The following is a 12,338-nucleotide window of genomic DNA, read 5'->3' as shown; positions in this document are numbered from 1 at the left end:
CTTTAGTTAGAAAGCTGTCAGTTTTCTTATGCTCATTCTAGTCAAAGAGATTCCAAACTTCCTTCAACAACAGCTTCCAAACACGTGATATAGTGAAGACAAAAGACAACAGATGCATGGAGACCCCGCCATTTCCAAGTTTCCTTTGAAATCACACGCCACTCTGATTTAGAGCTGTATTGTTGTTCCTTCATTGTCACTAGGTCAAAATCCGAGAACTCACTTCCTAAGAGTGCTGTGGGAATATCAACTGCAGATAAATTGCAGTGATTCAAAAAGGCAGCTCATCACTACCTTCAAGAGTAGCTAGAGATGGGAAATAAATGCAGTCATTGCTTCCAGTCCACATATTCCCTAAATGAATAAATACTTTTTATGACTGATCAGTAAAACTGTCGAAAAATAATGAAAAATAAAAATAATTTTCAAACAGCTCCATGAAATTTCATCTTGTTGGTTCTTGGCAGTTTTCTAGAGTTTAATGTGAAGATTTGAAGACATTTTGACAATTCAGAAGGTGTTGGAAACCCCTCCAACTAGAGCAGGTAAGTAAGACTCATGCCTTGAGTTGGGAAAAAAATCACAACCACCCTTTTGAGAGAAAATAGGTGACTATTATTGTCTGTAAGCTGTATGTTAATGTGAGTGGATATCAACTGAGAAGCCTTGTGTACACTGCAGCACCCTGCTCTGCGTGACTTCCATTATGGTTAAAATATACTGCACAGACTACTTGGAAGTCCATGTAGGAGCAACAAGGATTAGAGTGATCATTGTATGTGATTTGATAAAATAGTTATAATTAAATGGGTGATCTCCATTTGGAACATGGAAAACAGTGAACAATGCCACACCTATTCTAATGGTTCAGAGAGGATAGATGAGAAGACCATAAGACCAAAAGACATAGGAGTGGAAGTAAGGCCATTCGGCCCATTGAGTCCACTCTGCCATTCAATCATGGCTGATGGGCATTTCAACTCCACTTACCTGCATTCTCCCCATAGCCCTTAATTCCTCGTGACATCAAGAATCTATCAATCTCTGCCTTGAAGACATTTGCATCCCGGCCTCCACTGCACTCTGCAGCAATGAATTCCACAGGCCCATCACTCTCTGGCTGAAGAAATGTCTCCGCATTTCTGTTCTGAATTGACCCCCCCTAATTTTAAGGCTGTGTCCATGGGTCCTAACGGAAAAAATTTCCTAGCGTGCATCCTTTCCAAGCCATGTATTATCTTGTAAGTTTCTATTAAGTCTCCCCTTAATCTTCTAAACTCCAATGAATACAATCCCAGGATCTTCAGCCGTTCCTCATATGTTAGACCAACCATTCCAGGGATCATCCGTGTGAATCTCTGCTGGACACATTCCAGTGCCAAGTATGTCCTTCCTGAGGTGTGGGGACCAAAACTGAACACAGTTGGGGCCTAACCAGAGCTTTATAAAGTCTCAGTAGCACAATGGTGCATTTATATTCCAACCCTCTTGAGATAAGTGACAACATTGCATTCGCTTTCTTAATCATGGACTCAACCCTGCATGTTTACCTTTAGAGAATCCTCGACTAGCACTCCCAGATCCCTTTGTACTTTGGCTTTACGAATTTTCTCACCGTTTAGAAAGTAGTCTATGCTTTTATTCTTTTTGCCAAAGTGCAAAACCTCGCATTTGCACACATTGAATTCCATCAGCCATTTCCTGGACCACTCTCCCAAATTGTCTAGATCCTTCTGTAGCCTCCCCACTTCCTCAGTACTACCTGCCTGTCCACCTAACTTCGTATCATCTGCAAACTTTGCTGGAATGCCCCCAGTCCCCTCATCCAAATCATTAATATATAATGCGAACAGCTGTGGCCCCAACACTGAACCCTGCGAGACACCGCTTGTCACCGGCTGCCATTCTGAAAAAGAACCTTTTATCCCAACTCTCTGCCTTCTGTCAGACAGCCAATCCTCAATCCATCCCAGTAGCTCACCTCGAACACCATGGGCCCTCACCTTGCTCAGCAGCCTCCCGTGTGGCACCCTATCAAAGGCCTTTTGAAATTCTAGATAGACCACATCCACTGGGTTTCCCTGGTCTAACCTACTTGTCACCTCTTCAAAGAATTCCAACAGGTTTGTCAGGCATGACCTCCCCTTACTAAATCCATGTTGACTTGTTCTAATCAGACTCTGCTCTTCCAAGAATTTAGAAACCTCATCCTTAATGATGGATTCTAGAATTTTACCAACATTTCTGTTGGTAAAGGACCTATTTCTGTTAGCAATGAAATCAAAAGCTAGACAGCATAAATTTAACATAATTGCTAGAAAAACTACAGAAAGCTGAGAAGATTATTTTTCATCCAGAAGAAAGTAGAGATCTGAAACTCACCACATGAGTGGCAGGGAGAGAAACACTAATTGCACAGAAGAGAAAACTGGAGATACATTTGAAGTATCTAATCTCTATGGCGATTCATGGCAACATGGAGGATAGCACTAGTTTAGCTAACTCTTTTGTTCAGGCACAAGCAGTGAGCTGAGTGGCCTCTTTCTCTGTCATGAGTTTTCTGTTTCTGATTTTCTCAGTTTCCTCAACCCCATAAGGTGCCATTATTCACAAGCTAGTCATGTCAATCAACCCACCCTATTAAAGTGCTCCTGTAGTGAAATGGGAATGTCCTGGTCATACAAGCCTGGGAAAACTTGATTACCACTTTATGAAGAAGCCGGTGTTCTCAAACAATAGGTTCCCTCTCTTCACCACCTCGTTTTGTCTAACGGAAGACAGTTTTTCAGTGAGATGATGGATTTTGTCGCTGTTTGGGTTGGACCCAGCATTTTCTTGTATATGTTTATTCCCTTAGCTTTTGACTTACTTGAGATATCCCAAGGCAGTGGAGCTAATTGCCCAATGCTGGGAGTTTGGTTCAAGATAGCCAGAATGTGTCCACATGTCAATGAGCCTCCAAACTCCATGTATGACAGCCAAACCTCCTCAGAAGCTCTTGTTTGGAGTCAAGAAGGACTCTGTTCCCATGTCTAGCCGTGAAAAGGCATACCAGCAACTTGCCAATGTAAAAGGCATCTACTTTGGTTGAGCTTTTAGCATAGCTGCTGAACAGTGGTCACGGCTGAAACTGAGAAATAAACTCGCATGCAAAATGGAGGTATTATGTTTCCTGCTTTTGTCCTATGTACAGTCTATCTGTAGGTGAAAGTGAGGACCGCAGATGCTGGAGATTAGAGTTGAGAGTGTGTTGCCAGAAGAGCACAGCAGGTCAGGCAGCATCCAAAGAACAGGAGGATGGATGTTTTGGGCAAAAGCCCTTTATCATTCCTGATTAAGGACTTTTGCCTGAAACATCGATTCTTCTGCTCCTTGGATGCTGCCTGACCTGCTGTGCTCTTCCAGCACCACACTCTTGAATTCAGTCTATCTGTGCCTACTCACATGGGAACAGAAAGAGTGATGTTGACAACACCTATAATTCATTATTGGACAATAATGGTGTTCCAAAGTCTGAAATAATCACAGAGCTAAAGGAGGGGAGAAAATAAATACAATAACGAGGGTGGCAGTGGAGCAGGGCGTCTGCTCCATTTGCTCGAGTGCTTCATTTGCTTTTCTTTTCGATTATTTTTATTGTTTCTTTCTCATTGGTAGTCAGGGAAAGGGCCTAGTGCAGACTCGTGGCATTAGAGAAAGTTTGAGTGCCCTGCAGCTTCTACATTGATGAGGCGGCCCTAGCACCGACTCATGGCTACTGTAGCGGAGGTGAGTTTGGGTTCCCGGAGACATCTGCGTCCTGTGCAGGTTCATGGAGGTGGCGGCAGAGTCCACTTTGGGTCAATGTGGTTCCCGGCGGCATCTACATTGAAGAGATCCAGTAATGTCTCATAATGATGAGGGCATCAGTGGAGACGAGATAGTGCTGAAGTGTGGTGACTTTCTTTCCAGCAAAGCATGTAACAAGAAGGACTGCAAAGCTGCGATCTTTTTCTTTCTTTCTTTATTCTTCTATCTTTGAATTCTATATTTGGTTTATTTTTGTGTGTTTTAAGAGGGAGCCAGCGAGGGGCAACACTTTTCACTAAACTTTGTTACAAAATAGACAGGACAGTAAATGAATCAAATCAAATAAAATTAAAGAACAAAGAACTAGGGTCACCAATGGGGCTACAGGCCAATAACCTCCTGGACTAATAGTTTGCTTCACAAGATTTTGAAGGAAATAACTACAGATAGTGAATGCGCGAGTAGTAATCTTCCAACAACGCTTAGATTCTGAAAAAGTTTGAGAGGATTGGAAAACAACCAATGTAATGTCCTTCTTCAAAACATGAAAGGGAATAAAATAATAGGTAATGATTGGCTTTTGTTAACAGATTAGCATCTAAACATAGAACACAGAACATTACAGCACGTTACAGGCCCTTTGGCCCTCAATGTTGCGCCGACCTGTGAAACCAATCTGAAACCCCTCCAACCTAACTATTCCATTTTCATCTGTATGTTTATCCAAAGAGCATTTAAATGCCCTTAATGTTGGCGGGTCTACTAATTTTGCAGGCAGGGCATTCCATGCCCCTACCACTCACTGAGTAAAGAAACTACCTCTGACGTCTGTCTTATATCTATCACCCCTCAATTTAAAGCTATGTCCCCTCATGTTTGCCATTGCCATCCAAAGAAAAAAGGCTGTCACTCTCCATCCTATCTAACCCTCTAATTATCTTATATGTCTGAATTAAGCCACCTCTCAACCTTCTTCTCTCTAAGGTAAACAGCCGCAAGTCTCTCATCTTTTCCTCATAAGACCTTCCCTCCATACTAGGCAACATCCTAGCAAATCTCCTCTGAACCCCTTCCAAAGCTTCCACATCCTTCCTATAATGAGTTGACCAAAAATGCATGCAATACTCCAAGTGCAGCCTCACCAGCATTTTGTACATCTGTAACATGATCTCATGGTTCTGAAACTCAATCTCTCTACCAATAATAGTCAATACATCATATGCCTTCTTAACAACTCTATCAAGCTGGGTGGCAACTTTCAGAGATCTATGCACATGGACACCAAGATCTCTCTGCTCACCTACACTACTAAGAGTCTTACCATTAATCCAGTAATTTGTATTTCTGTTGCTCCTTCCAAAGTGAATCATGTCACACATTGAACTCCATTTGCCACCTCTCAGGCTAGCTCTGCAGCTTATTTATGTCCCTCAGTAACCTGCAATACCCTTTGGCACTATCCACAACTCAACTAACTTTAGTGTCATCTGTAAATTTACTAACCCATCCTTCTAAGCCCTCATCCAGGTCATTTATAAAAATGACAAATAACAGTGGTCCCAAATCAGATCCTTGCAGTACACCCCTAGTAACTGAACTCCAGGACGAACATCTCCCATCAACCACCACCTGCTATCTTCTTTCAGTGATCCAATTTCTAATCCAAACCATTAAATTACCCTCAATCCCATGCCTCCATATTTTATGCAATTGTCATGCAATATCTGTCATTGAGGCAATTTTAGACAATGTTATAAATAATAACAGAGCGGTTAGAAATGCATAATGTAATCAGGCAGAATCAACATGGCTTCATGGAGAGAAAATCATGCAAACAAATTTATTAGAATCCTTTGAGGAGGTACAAGCAGGATAGATAAAGGGGATCCGATACATATATAAAAATTAGATTTGCAAAAGGTGTTCGATAATGGTGATGTTTGAAGTGGGACTGGATCGGTTAGGATAATATTCACAGGCGCTTAAAGGATTGGACACAGCGAGCTCAAAGAAAACTATGAACATTCTATCAGGACTAAACAGGATAAATGCAGTAAGGATGTTCCTGATAATTACAGAGTCCAGGATAGGCCAGTTAGGACTGAGAAGAGGATACTGTCTTTTTTTCACCCAGAGAATGATGAGACTGTAGAATTCTCTGCCGCAGAAAGTATTTGAGGTCAAAACATTCAACGTTTTAAGAGGGAATTAGGTGTGGTTCTTAGGACTAAATTAATTAAAGGTTATCAGGAGATAGCAGGCTTATGGGTTGTTTAGGGAGGAATGGTGCTGGAAAAGCACAGCAGGTCAGGCAGCATGGGGGGAGCAGGATAATCGACATTTCGGGCAAAAGTCCTTCATCAGGAATGATCCCTTATGAAGGGCTTTTGCCCGAGACTTCGATTTTCCTGCTCCTCGGATGCTGCCTGACCTGCTGTGCTTTTCCAGCACCACTCTTATCTAGACTCTGATTTCCAGCATCTGCAGTCCTCACTTTTGCCCTTATGATTTATACAATCAATCACAATCATATCGGATGGCGAAGCAACCTCAAAGGTCCGAATAATCTACTCCTGCTCCTATTTTCTGTGTTTCTATATTTCCATAACAGAACAACATAAAAGGCTTCTTAATAAGAATCTTCGAGGTAGTTTGGTGTACAAAGTAGTATAGATGGAGCATTGATTAACTAATGAAGACTGAGAATTCGGTTAAAGGAGGTATTTTCATGATGGCAACTTGTGACTAGTGTCACAGTATCGGTGCTGGGGCCACCGTTATTCACAATATATATGAATGAGTTGGATGACAGAAGTGAATAAGCTATCACCAAGTTTGTGGGTGACATTATAACAGATGGGGAGACAAGTTGTGGAGATGATGCAAACAGTCTGCAGAGAGACAGAGATAGGTTAAGTCGATGGGCACAAATTTGGCAGATGGAACATAATGTGAGAAAAATATGAGGTTATGCTCTTTGGCAGGAGCAATAAAAAATAAATGGAATATTATTTAAACAAAGAAAAACTGTAGAAACCCGCACCACAGAATGAATTGGAATGCTTGTTGGGGAAATATACAAAAAAATTAACATCCACGTTTCGTGAATAGGAAGGAAAACAAATGGAGTGCTGGCCATTACTTCAAAGGGAATGCAGTGTAACAAGCTAAAAGTAAAGAAGGTGTTAGTCAGACCGCAGCTGAACAGTTTTGTTGCTCTTACCTAAGGGAAGATTGGCAATGTAGACAGTCCAGACAAGGTTCACTGGATTGACACAGGACACAGAGGGATTTTCTTCTGAGAAGAGATTGAGTAAGTTGAGCTTGTACTCAGTGGAGTTGAGAAGAACGAGAGGCATCCTTAATGAAAGCTGTAAGATTCTTAGGAGCATGATTGGCTAAAAGCATAGAAGTAGTTTCCCCTTTGGGACAGTCCAGGACCAGAGAGCATAATCCCAGAGTCAAGGATCATCCAGTTAACACAGAGATGTGAAGGATTTTTTTAAACATCAGAGGTTAGTGAATTATTTATCAACGATGGCTGTGTACATTGGATCTTATGGTTTTATGGTTATGAATTTATTAAAGTCTTTTTTAAATATAGTTACAATTGGGCAAAATCTACGTCCACCTTAGTCAAATAACTGAAATAATGAAAGAAGCTTGCTATTCCCAAAGTGCAGTCTCAGTTTTAACTTGGGTGGGACTTATGAGGGTCAGAGTAATCAGGGAAGGTGGTGGTGACTCATACTAAATCCCAGGTTGACATCTGAGTTGGCCCTATCCGCCTCTACCCAACTCCACCTGGAAGCAATATGGGATGTTGGGTAGCTGGTACTCACTTTCAGGGAAGAAAGGTTAAGACTTTTACACTCAGCAAAGTGCTTAGGAGAGAGCTTGAAGGATTTTGGGCAGGAGAATCTTCTTGCTACAAAGTCAAATACAGTAAGTTTTCCTGCTGATGTCTCTGGTTAAATAGTAGCTAACTTTAATAACATCTGAGTCCAAGCTGCATCATAGAAGTAGAAACCTTTGATAGGTTTGACTGCTCTGGAGATCTGAACCTAAGGAAAAAGAGTGTAATTAAGATGAGGAAGTGCCATCAACAGATTTGTAACAGTATCTCTGGCTCTTCTCTCGGTTTAGAGCCAAAACCACTGCAGATGCTGGAATTCAAAGTAGACAGACAAGAGGCTGGAAGAACAGAACAAGGCAGGCAGCATCAGGTGCTGAAGTCAACATTTCATGAGTAACCCTTCTTCAGGATCTGAAGGACCCGCCTGTCTTCTGTTAGGTTGGCTGTCAGAAGATGTGTAGATCTACAGGAGAGACCTTATGGACATTTATCCAACAGATAACAGCTGGTTTTAAAGGTAAGTCTCATCTGTTTGTTGTATAATAAGCACTATTTATACAGCTGTGAGATGAAACATAGCTGATGGAAACACTGAGAAATACTGCAGTGTGATTGGTAGCAATTGTAGCCTTTCAAGCAGAGCTTTCAAAGTGTTTTTTGGTGACCTCTATTTCAGTGCATCAGTAAATATAAGTGACAGATCCATCAACGTCTTTCCTCCCAATGGAGAGTAAAGTGCCAACCGCAGATTTAATGTGAGTCACAGTACTGTACAAGTCAGGCTTTATTATTCAGACATTTATGCAAAACATCTAAAGTAAGTACTTAGTTCAATACTTCCATGTATTAATTGCATATGTAATTTAATCTTCAGAAAGCATAGTGAAGATTATTTTTGTCTCCTATAACCAGATGTAATAAATAAATTCTTACTGCACACTCATTAAGATTATTTTGGTATTAGATGCAATAAGCTTTTGTGATGAATTGTCTATATATTCTTCCATGACAGTGGCAGGATGTTGGATTGTTATTTTTCTTTGTCTTCATATCCAAAGGCAGTGAGACCATATTGACCTCCATTGATGCCAGCAAAACTTGATACTGACGAGGGATTAAATCTAGAAAGTTCTTGCTCTGTATGAATCAGAATTCAATGTTATCCCATACAAAATGCAGATAAAAACCCAGTTCTGAGGAATGGTCACTTCACTTGAAACGTTTGAATACACATGCGAATAGACGCTACCAGACCTATTGAGCTTTTCCGACAATCTTTATTCTTGTCATCCCATACATAATTGTGTATCTGACATCCCTATGTCTTGAGCTTCTGCTTGGAGACCAAACACAGACGTTTTAACAGGCTTCCTCACATTCAGAGGAAAAGCATTTTTGTTAAATGTCATAGTGCAAACTTGAAAAGGAATGATTCCAACATAATCAAAGTCTTTTGATCCAGGGAAGTCCTTTGCAGGTACAATTAGACCTGATTCTATGCCTCAGACTTAAAGGCTGCCATTACAATCCCCAAAAAGAGATACAATCTTCAACAAATGATTTAAATTCCCAATGATCACTTTGAAGAAGTTGCACAAGATTTCAAGATCATGACTTTTACTGTAACAAACAAACTAAAATCAACTAAACATTATTTAGTGGGAAATAATAGAGAAAAGATAACCCTTAGTAATGTTTTCATACACTCAAAAACCCCACACCATATTAATACATTGCTACATGCCATTCAAAGAATAGCAGTCTTCACAGGCAATGATCCAACACTAGTCTCAACTTTTGGCGGGCTTTTTTCCTCTTGTTTTCCTGATCCAAAACGTTCAATGTTGTTGAAGGATGTTTCCCTTAGTTCTTGAGAGATGTTAAACCAGTCTCTAAATGCATGGCTTACTTTAGTGATTCCTTTTTTCCATCCCCCTCAGATTGACTTTCCCAGTATTCGTAAATTTCCACAAGTTCCATACCCTCAGCCAGAGACTATCATTCCTTTCACATTCTGTCTGGCAACAACTTGTTTCACAGGAGAAAACGCAAGTTGACATAGAGGATAAAATGGGGGTAAGATGGGCAAAGAATTAAAAGATAATTAATATCAGCAGAGAAAAATACTGAAGAAAAGTGTGAGTAACAATTGATAAATCCCCAGGATTTGAAGGCTTAATTGGTAGCTGCATAGCTAATAGATGTAATGGCTCTGATTTTTCAAATTTCTCTGGATTCTGGAATGGTCTCATCAAATTAGAAGTTAGGAAATGTAAAATCACTATTGAAGAAAAGAGGGAGACAGAAAAGAGAAAATTATAAATTTGACTTCAGTAATCAGGAATATGGCAGAATCCATCAATAATAACTCTTAGAAATCACAGTATAATCAAAACAAATTAACATTGTTATACAAAAGGGAAGTTCAGTTTGAAAACAAATATTTGATCCTTTTTGAGGGTGTAGATGGATAAAGGGGAATCAGTAGTGAAGTGAAATCACCATTGTTCCAGATGACCATAGTCTCCTCTCTCTTTTGGTGGTAAGTGTAACCTGTGGATAACCACACCTCAGGCAAAGGGTGAGTTCGAGAAGTCTGGGCCTTCATGATGACCTTAGTTAACACAAGAATTGCATCCACACTGTTAGTGTCACACTGAATTCCAAGCCATCCATCAAACCAATTAAGTTATCCAACAATCACGGATGCAGCACACCCAGATTTAATTTTTTTAAAAGTTTCATATGGTGCCACAGTGAAGTTTATTACAGAGGATAGATGCTCATGGAGTTGGAGGCAATATATCTGCATGGACAGACAAAATTAACAGACAGCAAGCACAGAGGAGGGATAATTTGAGCATATTCAATTTGGCATACTGTGACCAGTGCAGTCACTAGTGCCAGAAGGATCACTGTGTATAGTGCCAGGAAGAGGAAAAAGTGAGGTCTGCAGATGCTGGAGATTAGAGCTGAAAATGTGTTGCTGGTTAAAGTGCAGCAGGTCAGGCAGCATCCAAGGAGCAGGAGACTCGACATTTCGGGCATAAGCTCTTTATCAGGAATGGCTGATTCCTGATGAAGGGCTTATGCCCGAAACGTCGAATTTCCTGTTCCTTGGATGCTGCCTGACCTGCTGCGCTTTAACCAGCAACACATTTTCAGCTAGTGCCAGGAAGATCAGTGCAACAGTGTAAGCCATTTGTAATTTATATTGAAGACAAAGGGTAATGTATCCTAGTTTGCTGATAATACGAAGCTAGGTGTAAAGCATGTTGTGAGGAGGACACGAAGAGTCTGCGAAGGATATGGATGTATTAATTGAGTGGGAAACAAGGTGACAATTAGACTGTAATGTAAGGATGTGTAAGATTATTTACTTTATTGGGATTAAAAAAGGCTTTTTTTTCAAAGGTGTGAAACTTGTTAATGTTGATTTTCAAAAGGACATGATATGCAGTTGGTTCTGATATAAAGCAATAGTTCTGTTCTCATACAATCCCGTGTTTGAAGAAAATCATGCAATAAGTGCATCATTTAAACTAATGGGGCTGGAATTATGTGATAGCCAATGCTGGTAAGAAAAGTTTGCATTCTACAAATAACGGTCCAAATTCTTCAATCACATTAAAGCCAATTTATGTTGAAGAAACACATGTTATAACAGAACCAACTCTACTCTCAGTCAAGCCTAAATTAAATATGTAGGTACTGCAAGCAACAAGAAAAGCAAAAGGCATGTGAGTATTTATTGCAAGGGGATTGGGGTTTCAGAATAAAGAAATCTTGTTAAAATTGTACAGCGTTTGATAAAATGCTAAGTGTAATTTTGGTCTCCATATTTAAGGATGGATATACTTATCCTGGAGGGAGGAAAATGAAGATTCACAAGATTGGATCCTGGTATGAGAAAGTTGTCATACGCTGAAAGGCTGAATAATTTGGGAATGTGTTCTTCAAAGTTTAGAAGATTAAGCAATCTCACTGAAACATTTAGGGTTATGAAGAGGCTTGACAGAGATCCTGATGTCTATTGCCCATGATTGGGAAATCCAGAATATTGGGGTGAAGTTTCAGGATAAGGAGATGAATATCGCAGACTGAAGCGAACAGAGATTACTTCACTCAAAATGCCGTGAAGTATGAGAATTCTTGACCCCGGAAGATTGTGAATATACCATCATAAAAGATTTCTAAGGCTGGAATTAAGAAAAATGGTGTTTTGGTCAATCAATGAATATGAGGAGTAAAATAGAGGTGAAGATCAGCCCTAAAATAAAACAAAGCACTATGGAAGTCTGAAGTGAAGACAGGAATTGCTGGAGAAACTCAGCAGGTCTGGCAGCACCTGTGGAGAGAAGGAAAAGTTAATATTTTGAGTCGAGTGATCCTTCTTCAGAATCTCATAAATGTGGCCAGACCTGCTGAGTTTCCCTTTTTGTTTGAGAAGGTTAGCCAATTGCTGAGTATGCTCAACAGCAGTAAGGTTTTCTCCTGCTCCTTTTTTTTAATATCCTTAACTTGATCTAGTTTCCCTCTTCCATCATGGTAATTGCACAATAATATTACAATGAATTTTGTTGATAAATGATAGCAAACAATTGCACCATCAATTAATCTTTGGTAGACACAGGGAAATTTCACTGACAAGGAGTCTTGGGAACAATACAAGATCTTGGGATGCAAGTTCTTG

The sequence above is a fragment of the Hemiscyllium ocellatum genome, chromosome 5, assembly GCF_020745735.1.
Source record: "Hemiscyllium ocellatum isolate sHemOce1 chromosome 5, sHemOce1.pat.X.cur, whole genome shotgun sequence".
NCBI lineage: Eukaryota > Metazoa > Chordata > Chondrichthyes > Orectolobiformes > Hemiscylliidae > Hemiscyllium > Hemiscyllium ocellatum.
The sequence above is the reverse complement of the archived record's forward strand: the minus strand, read 5'-3'. Positions refer to the sequence as shown.